Below are 10,575 nucleotides of genomic sequence, written 5' to 3' on the forward strand. Positions count from 1 at the left end.
CGAGCGCGCAGTGTCTTTTTCAATTTTTAAAGTTCCATCCCTCTTTCAACGTCACGCCACGAGTGGGAGGGAGAGGTCAGAAAAAGTCAGAGAAATAATTAATGTTATCAGCACGGTGTAGAAAAAAATCAAGGTGAAACTGACTTGTACCTGTTTACTTTCTACACTAACAGGGAGTCTCACAATGCCTCGAAGAACCCGACTAGTAGGTAACATAGCTCATAACATAGTGGTCAGAATTATGACCAGCTGGCCTTATGGTTGTCAGAAAAATATGTCATATTCCTGTCAGTAAAAATAAGTTTTAAAAAAACGTCTTTAGTCAACCAGTTTGTGACTAGATCCAAAATTTCCCCCCAAAAAGTTATTCCAAAAACCCCCATAGGAGATGGGGTTAATCGAGGAACCCCTTTAGTTCCTCGATACCCAACAGAAAAATGTGGATTTGAATTTGAGAAGACAGCAGGTGCAGGCACTTAACTGAAAAATTGAAAGCTCTCCTCATGTAGAGGTAAGGGTTCTCCCTTGAATGATCTAAATTCATAATGTTTTATGATGATACCATATATCTTTTCATATTTGTGCAAATGGCTGTGTTGTTTGACACTCATTTTTAAAATGATTTCTAAACAAGAAAATGTACAATTCAATGGCTGTCAATCAACAAAGAGGTAAGAATATGTTAAAGAATTTACCCGCATTGGGTGCAGATGACTGAAATGCTAACTTATTTGTGTCTGTGTGTCTGCAGGTATACAGGCAAGGAGGCACACAAAGTTATGTACAATTGTTATTGGTTTGTCTCATAATGTTATGCAGATCACAAGTGTCATCTCATTTGAATCTCTAAAATCTTATAGCACCCAGAGGCCCCTACATTATAAACAAGGTATGTGTATGAAAACCGTTGTCAAATGTGACGTTTTTTCATACATTTTACCACAAAAACCAAGGTATTGAATACAGTTCTATAATTTTTTGTATTTACAGACTTCACCCTCCTTATACTTCTGATGACTATAACAGGAAACCTATGTGATCACCATGCATTGCAAAATCATTCTGGCTATTGATAGCCTACAGAGGACATCAACATGCCAGAGGATAAATCCATTGTACTTGGGGCTTTGTTGGGAGTTTACCTCATATTTAGATTTTTGAATTCTGCTTTGCCACTAAAATCATAATAAACATCGAAAACTTAAAGACTGTGTTATTGCACCAAATGGAACCTTTAAACTGCCTGCACTCAAAGTTCATCTATACACTGAGTGTACCAAACATTAGGAACACCTTTCTAATATTGAGTTGCAACTCCCAGTTTGCCATCAGAACAGCCTCAATTCGTCGGGGCATGGACTCTACAAGGCGTCGAAAGCGTTCCACAGGGATGCTGGCCCATGTTGACTTCAATGCTTCCCACAGTTGTGTCAAATTGGCTCAATGTTCTTTGGGTGGTGGACCATTCTTGACAGAAACGAGAAACTGTTGAATGTGAAAAACCCAGCAGCGTTGCCGTTCTGGACAAGCCGGTGCGCCAGGCACCTACTGCCATACCCCGTTCAAAGGCACTTAAATATTTTGTCTTGCACATTCACCCTCTGAATGGCACACATACTCAATCCATGTCTTCTCTCCTACATCTACACTGATTGAAATGGATTTAACAAGTGACATCAATAAGAGATCACAGCTTTCACCTGGTCAGTCTATGTCATGGAAAGAGCAGGTGTTCTTAATGTTTTGGACACTGTGTTTTTATGCACATGAAATGTCTATTTTACAGGTAGGCTACTGGGGTAATTATCCCCCCCCCTAAGAACAATGTCTAATTTCTGACGAAAAAGAAACGTTTGGAAAAACATTGGTATGTGAATGAAGGTCATGCTTAGACGAATAAACTCCAAAGGGAAATAATAGCTACAGTTTACAATTTTTTTGTTATTTAATGAAATGTTTTTAGAAAAGTGGCATTTTTTTTAAAGAACCGGGGTAACTGCCCCCCTCCCCATGGTGTAACTGGTCACCGAGGGTGCCAAATTACCCCAGTAGAAGATTATGGCATAGGGTTTCACACAGGTGTGTTAAAATCAATTTAATCCGTTTTATTTAGAAATTATTTAGTAAGTAATACTTGAAAGCTATGTCAAGATGTCTTAATTTAATTATTTAAATAAAATATGGGGAGTAAATGCTGTTGCACATGAATCCATTAATATCCCCAATATGAGGAGATTTGATGTAAAGCTCCTCTTTTTATCTCACCTGCACATGAATTTTCTTTGTTCTTTCTTTTTTGTTCCTTTTCCAAGCAACCCATTATGTACAATTGCGCTAAATATTATTTGAATAACGCAAGATTGTAAATCCCAGCAGCCTTTCAAATGACATTCAGGAGCAAACGGTTTTCAAAGTCGTTTTTAATTCATAAAATAATGTATTCATTGGAATACAATATTGGAATGGAATATAACTAATAACATTAAATAACATTGGAATATAACATTTAATAACAATAACTTCACTAATTCATTCAGTGTAACATTGACATGGCAACTCTCTTATGCTCTGCTATTGCACAATTCTAATTTGTACATACATTGTAGGTCACAAATAAAGCTATCCCCAGTAATGAGCCCACCGCCTGAACTGCTCAAACCTAATCCAGTCCCCACATGTGACTGAAAATGGGGAGAGATGCCAATTGAAAAACTCTCTCTTAAAAATGTAGCTAGCTATCTAACTATACAGCTTCAGAGTGGCGCAGCAGTCTAAGGCACTGCATCTCAGTGCTAGAGGTGTCACTACAGACACCCTGGTTCGAATCCAAGCTGTATCACAACAGGCCGTGATTGGCCCAGCGTCGTCCGGGTTTGGCCGGTGTAGGCCGTCATTGTAAATAAGCATTTGTCCTTAACTGACTTGCCTAGTTAAATATAATATATATATATATGACATAAAATGCTGTTTAAAAGGTTATAATGTCAAATTAACTGTAATGCTATCAGTCACATAATATTACTTACTAAAAAATTATTTACATTTTTCTCTCTATACAAGTGGATTATTTATTGTAAGGCTTTCCTACTTGTATATTTTTAAAAACAATTATAGATCTAACTTCATTGGAATATATATATACAATATGTCTAAAATTGCAAAAATAATTGATCAATTTACCACAAAGTAATTTTGTTGATATCGCCAAAAGTGATGACATTGAGGACATTTTTGTTGAGTAACAGCAGTGGCAGACAGGGAAAGTGTTGGGGAAATAATTTGGTGACAACTTGTGGTCTTAATGTGAATTACAGGGGAGGGTGGCATTTACCCCAGGGGGCGAGTTTGCCCTAGTACCCGAAACATTTACATTTGTGACACACTTTTATTGTGTAGATTACCGGCAGTTTCTGTTCATTCACAGGGGCCAGTTTGATCAAGGCTTTTCACTGATGCTCTGATCATCAACTAATTTACAAGTACAGTAATTGTGTAATAACAGATTGGTTGGTGTGTAACCACGTTTCCATCCATAGTTTTTATGTGAGTAAAGTCATACCTTATTTTTTAAATCCTGACAGCTGTGATGGAAACAGGAAGTTTCGGTACAATTTATAAATGCAGACAGATAATTTGTTGGTTCGACATGGTGGGATCTTTTTGTGTAGGTACAGTGCCGTGCGAAAGTATTCGGCCCCCTTGAACTTTGCGACCTTTTGCCACATTTCAGGCTTCAAACATAAAGATATAAAACTGTATTTTTTTGTGAAGAATCAACAACAAGTGGGACACAATCATGAAGTGGAACGACATTTATTGGATATTTCAAACTTTTTTAACAAATCAAAAACTGAAAAATTGTGCATGCAAAATTATTCAGCCCCTTTACTTTCAGTGCAGCAAACTCTCTCCAGAAGTTCAGTGAGGATCTCTGAATGATCCAATGTTGACCTAAATGACTAATGATGATAAATACAATCCACCTGTGTGTAATCAAGTCTCCGTATAAATGCACCTGCACTGTAATAGTCTCAGAGGTCAGTTAAAAGTGCAGAGAGCATCATGAAGAACAAGGAACACACCAGGCAGGTCCGAGATACTTTTGTGAAGAAGTTTAAAGCCGGATTTGGATACAAAAAGATTTCCCAAGCTTTAAACATCCCAAGGAGCACTGTGCAAGCGATAATATTGAAATGGAAGGAGTATCAGACCACTGCAAATCTACCAAGACCTAGCCGTCCCTCTAAACTTTCAGCTCATACAAGGAGAAGACTGATCAGAGATGCAGCCAAGAGGCCCATGATCACTCTGGATGAACTGCAGAGATCTACAGCTGAGGTGGGAGACTCTGTCCATAGGACAACAATCAGTCGTATATTGCACAAATCTGGCCTTTATGGAAGAGTGGCAAGAAGAAAGCCATTTCTTAAAGATATCCATAAAAAGTGTCGTTTAAAGTTTGCCACAAGCCACCTGGGAGACACACCAAACATGTGGAAGAAGGTGCTCTGGTCAGATGAAACCAAAATTGAACTTTTTGGCAACAATGCAAAACGTTATGTTTGGCGTAAAAGCAACACAGCTCATCACCTTGAACACACCATCCCCACTGTCAAACATGGTGGTGGCAGCATCATGGTTTGGGCCTGCTTTTCTTCAGCAGGGACAGGGAAGATGGTTAAAATTGATGGGAAGATGGATGGAGCCAAATACAGAACCATTCTGGAAGAAAACCTGATGGAGTCTGCAAAAGACCTGAGACTGGGACGGAGATTTGTCTTCCAACAAGACAATGATCCAAAACATAAAGCAAAATCTACAATGGAATGGTTCAAAAATAAACATATCCAGGTGTTAGAATGGCCAAGTCAAAGTCCAGACCTGAATCCAATCGAGAATCTGTGGAAAGAACTGAAAACTGCTGTTCACAAATGCTCTCCATCCAACCTCACTGAGCTAGAGCTGTTTTGCAAGGAGGAATGGGAAAAAATTTCAGTCTCTCGATGTGCAAAACTGATAGAGACATACCCCAAGCGATTTACAGCTGTAATCGCAGCAAAAGGTGGTGCTACAAAGTATTAACTTAAGGGGGCTGAATCATTTTTGCACACCCAATTTTTCAGTTTTTGATTTGTTAAAAAAAGTTTGAAATATCCAATAAATTTCGTTCCATTTCACGATTGTGTCCCACTTGTTGTTGATTCTTCACAAAAAAAATACAGTTTTATATCTTTATGTTTGAAGCCTGAAATGTGGCAAAAGGTCGCAAAGTTCAAGGGGACCGAATACTTTCGCAAGGCACTGTAAAATGTATTATGCGAGGCTATCTATGTCATTGCGTGACTCCTAAATTTCGAAATTTAGGAGTCACGCAATGACATAGTGTAAGGTCCTCCCACTACGACTCCGTAAACCATGCAGTTTATTAGGCTACAGATTAAATAAATTATAAAGTGCACGATTATGAGCTTGAGGCTCCTTTCCAATAAATATACAGGGTCTTATTCTGGTGACATGATGGTCAATGCTTGACATAATATCATCATGTACACTAGCCTAACCGCCAGAGTATGTGAGCAGAGTGGAAGCGCAGAGCGAGATTCCAAAACGCTGGAGCAGCCTTCTTGCCCACTCCAATTCCGCTACAGTAGCGCTTAATTCACGAATTCAGGGAATGCCTGGTATATGTAAATCACAGTTTATATGCGGTATTTATAGACTATAATTATTTAATACAACAAAATGTTGTTTAAATGCCGAGGCTTTATGTCCCTACCAGCCTAGTGTCGCACTCGCAAATGCTTCACAATGTATTTCTTTGTAGGCTATAGCCTTGAAATAATATAAATAATATAGCCTAAATAATACATTTGTATTCCTTATTAGGCTCTGTCTGGCTCCTGACATATTTCGAGTGTTTATATGTTGTTTAATAATGTAACCTATTTGAAATGATGAGCACTTCTTACGTTCACATTTTCATGTTTATTAAAATACTTTTCATTCAAATCATGTGGTTTGGTTTCTGCTACCTGCATTGTATCTGCGAGTTGTTGGCTGTAGAGAGCATGTGCCAAGGCCAGACTAGGCACATTTGCTAACTTTAAAATTTAAAATGCTTTTCATTCAACAATACCGACCGTTTTTGGGACAAAACTATTCGGCACATGAAAACTTAAGCGAAAATGTACATTTTATTGTGCACTACTTTATCACGCACTGATTTTTATACTGCAACAAGTCAGTTTGGTGGAAACACCACTGGTGAGAAAATATGAATATTTAGCATGAAAATCTGGATTGTGGACTGCCCGGCCAGCGCCTTGCTCAGACCATAGGGCTCAGACCGGTCATCTAGACATGTAGTTGAGTAGGCCTAGCTCCATTTTTTGGGCATATGCTGTTCACAGCACTTCAGGTAAACTTATCAGACCTACGTGGAATTTCTGTTTGCTCAAGAATCCCAGAAAACTTCTAGGTTCCTTTATACTGGTAGCCCTTTATTATTTTACACAAAATATTATAAAACAGCACAAATTATTTCTAATAAAGAAACACATTCAGTTTTTTCCCCTTCTCATTAAAATCGATTAATAAAACAGACAGGATATGAAGGTGAAACCAAGCTATACAAACGTATCATATTGTGTTTACCCATGTAGGTACCCATGCAGGTCGATACATTTCAAATGCTTTAAATATAATATTAAAAATAATTGACATCATTCATTTCAAAACAAGTTCCACATCTGTCCTCACTGCTGGCTGACATCCAGAGCAGGCTATGATGGTCATCTGCTGGTGTTTACAAGGTACTGAGAAACTCTTTGACCTGGAAGAAAATCACATAACAAGCTGTTAGCACATAATGAATATGGATATTAGTGTCAGTGTAAGTGGTTTGTCAGGTCAGTGCAAGTGTTTGATGTGGACCAAATGTGGAGCTAAGCTTGGACGTGCCAAAGGATGACAGCGCTTCAACTGGACAGGAAGCAATAGGTGTGTGTGTTTTACTAATTGGCTTTATGATATCAGGCAAAGCATTGGTGTTTACCTTCAACGTGAAACAGCTACATTAGCAGCTCTTCAGGCCTCATTTCCATAAGTGAAACATGCGTGTGTGTGTCTTTATCAACATCCCTCTACTAATAACCTGGTCTGTACTCAGTGATAACAGGATGTTTTTCACTACTACCAGTGTCCTCCAAACAGTATGTTTTCATAAATCACCTTAACAAAATAACAGCTAAATATAGTCACATCTTTCTATTTCTGAAAGACACTGCTTCATTAAAAATAATAACCCATTTCCATTTAAAGACATTGTTTAAAACAAATGGGTTTGAAACAACTTCTTACCTTTCCACCATGTCAGCACCCTTGACCTTGTCCCATTTAAAAATGTTGTTGATATCCAGCGTCAGAATGGGCGTGTCAATCAGATACTCCTATACCATGCTGTGGGTAAGGACCAGGAGGGAAGAGAGACATATGGTTAGTGACTTCAACAACGCACATGCATGCACCCACATAATGCTTATGCAATAAACATATTTTCTCAGGTCAGGCTATTTACTGGTTGTTTCCTTGTTATTTCAAGTACATTTCCATCTTTGTAAGGAAATTCACAGCTCAAAATAGACCTGAGGAACAAGCCTGTTTCCTGTCTCATACATCTCTAAAACATGTTAGTAGTATGGAAATGTCAAAATGTAAGCTTTTTATTTAATGCTCCCACACACACGTACGTCCGTACCTCAACCTACTCCCTTCCTTAACACTCCCTTCCTCGTTCACAATCCCATCAACACTTCCTTCCTCCCTCTCTCGCCGCATGGTTTTGTGCTGCAGCAAGCTCTCGTGTTTGAAGTGGAGTTTCTCCAGGTACTCCAGAGGAATGCCCTGCTCCTCCTCTCTGCCTCTCAGATGTAGCCTCTCCATGCATCTCTACACACAAACACACGAGAAGTACCATTTTAAATGCAGTGTTACTACACAGGTATAAGTGCACATTAATGTAAAATGTACATTTTTCTTTCTTTCTTTTTTCGTTCGTCCATACCTGTTGCTGTAGACGGACCTTTCGAAGAACTGCATAGGGTTCTCTATCTCTCTGAGCTTCCTATTGGTAGCTTTCATCTGGGTTCAGACCCTGCTCATGCAGGCGTAGGTCTGGAAGGTATGGGCCCACCACCTGCCAAGTGTGTCCAGGATCTGAAGGAGCTGCTGGGGAATCACAAGTCCTCGCTAAAGGCCTATGTGTTCATCATTGACCACAGTTTGAAGTTAGTGGTCTTCCATAAGAAGCTGGAGAAGACATCAGAGCCATAAGCCCACAACATCGGCAACAAGTTGCAGAACCTACACATGTCTTGGAGTATGGCAGCAAGGCAGAGGCAGATGACTGGCACCACCATTCAGCTGGATGAACTTCCAGAGCAAGAGAGAGATGTGTGTGCAGAGCTCTTTAAGGCTGCCATGGAGAATGTGCCATTAAACTGCAGGCTGTGATGGAACGGCACCAGAGACAAGCTCTCTTTATATATTCGATCCAATATGAGTGGAAGGGTCCAGGAAAGAGAGGAAGGACTATGTGCACATCATCCCTGCTTTGAGTGAGGTTTCTGAAGAGGAGTGGCACAACTACATGTCAATAAACAAAACTGATGCCAGACAGGTGAGAGCAGTGGACTGGTGGCTCCCCACCATATCTGTGGCTCCCCACCATATCTGTGGATGTTGAGAAACTCTTCTCACATTCCATGAATCTGTTAAATCAGAACAGGAAAAGCTTATCTGAGAACGTTATGCTTTTTTATTGTCAAGTTCAATGGCAGTGCTCAAGAATGAAGTCCCTCACACGGTCTCACTCCTCTCCCTGCCCTGCTCTAGACATTGGACAGCACACCTCTCTCTCGCTCTTTCTCTCTCTGAATTGCTGTAGGTCATACTTACATCATATGCTTAGAGTGTATTGCATAGTATCTCGCTCACCTGGGAGGTGTGCCTTCTGAAGAACCATGGGTCAATTCAACAGGTTGCAAAGTTATGGGATGTTATAGCCAGAAATGTATTGTGTTGAACAGGTATTTAGGAAATTATGTTAGTCTTGTTACATTACTGTCTACGCCCCTCTAGGGTTTCGTTATCAGATTAACTCTTCAAACACAAGTGATTCAAATGCAGATGTGAGTGCTCAGGGTATTATAAATCAATTTGTATTGGTCACATACTGTACACATATTAAGCAGATGTCATTCCTGGTGTAGCGAATTGCTTCATGCTACTAGCTCCAACAATACAGTAGTATCTACAACAATACAGTAGTATTCACAACAAAACACACAAGTCTAAAAGTAAAATAATGGTATTAAGAAACATATACACTGCCGTTCAAAAGTTTGGGGTCACTTAGAAATGTCCTTGTTTTTGAAAGAAAAGACACATTTTTGTCCATTACAATAACATCAAATTGATCAGAAATGCAGTGTATACATTGTTAATGTTGTAAATGACTATTGTAGCTGGAAACAGCTGATTTTTTAATGGAATATCTACATAGGTGTCACACATAATCCCTCTCCAGCCTCTAGGTCATTATCCCGCACACCTGTCACCATCGTCTCGCACACCTGCGCCTCATGACATTCACCTGGACTCCATCACTTCCTTGATTATCTTCCCTATATTTGTCACTCCCCTTGGTTCTTTCCGCAGGTGTTATTGACTCTGTTTTCATGTCAGTACGTTGTTTGTGCTTTGTGTTTATTGTTGCTTTTATTTATTGAAACACTCACTCCCTGAACTTCTTTCCCGATTCTCAGCACACTTGTTACAATAGGCGTACAGAGGCCCATTATCAGCAACCATCACTCCATTTGTAATTATGTTAGCACAGCTGAAAACTGTTCTGCTTATTAAAGAAGCAATAAAACTGGCCTTTTTTTAGACCAGTTGAGTATCTGGAGCATCAGCATTTGTGGGTTTGATTACAGGGTAAAAATGGCCAGCCACAAAGAACTTTCTTCTGAAACTCGTCAGTCTATTCTTGTTCTGAGAAATGAAGGCTACTCCATGCGAGAAATTGCCAAGAAACGGAAGATCTCGTACAACGCTGTGTACTCCCTTCACAGAACAGCGCAAACTGGCTCTAACAAGAATAGAAATAGGAGTGGGAGGCCCCGGTGCACAACTGAGCAAGACGACAAGTACATTCAAGTGTCTAGTTTGAGAAACAGATGCCTCACAAGTCCTCAACTCACAGATTCATTAAATAGAAGCCGCAAAACACCAGTCTCAAAGTCAACAGTGAAGAGGCGACTCCGGGATGCTGTCCTTCTGGGCAGAGTTCCTGTCTTTTTCTAGTTTTCCCGGTTTTGACCATTCTGCCTGCCCTGATCCTGAGCCTGTCTGCCGTTCTGCACCTTGTCACACTGCCCTGGATTATTGACCTCTGCCTGCCCTGACCCTGAGACTGCCTGCCGTTCTGTACCTTATGGACTCTGATCTGGATTACTGACCTCTGCCTGCCCTTGAATTGTCATTTTGCCTGCCCCCTGTTCTAGTAATAAACTT

General features: G+C 39.9%; 1 long non-coding RNA gene across 1 annotated transcript; it reads right to left on the bottom strand.

Moving 5' to 3' along the window:
* Window positions 1-6,487: 6,487 nt before the first annotated feature.
* LOC135544527 (uncharacterized) lies at window positions 6,488-9,298 on the bottom strand. The gene is made up of 4 exons (XR_010456343.1): window positions 8,063-9,298; window positions 7,757-7,947; window positions 7,360-7,458; window positions 6,488-6,832 (listed from the first exon to the last, which is right to left on the bottom strand). It is a non-coding gene; the product is annotated as an uncharacterized LOC135544527 (long non-coding RNA).
* Between the last annotated feature and the right edge of the window lie 1,277 nt (window positions 9,299-10,575).

The sequence above is a fragment of the Oncorhynchus masou genome, chromosome 8 (assembly GCF_036934945.1).
Source record: "Oncorhynchus masou masou isolate Uvic2021 chromosome 8, UVic_Omas_1.1, whole genome shotgun sequence".
NCBI classification, from domain to species: Eukaryota; Metazoa; Chordata; class Actinopteri; order Salmoniformes; family Salmonidae; genus Oncorhynchus; species Oncorhynchus masou.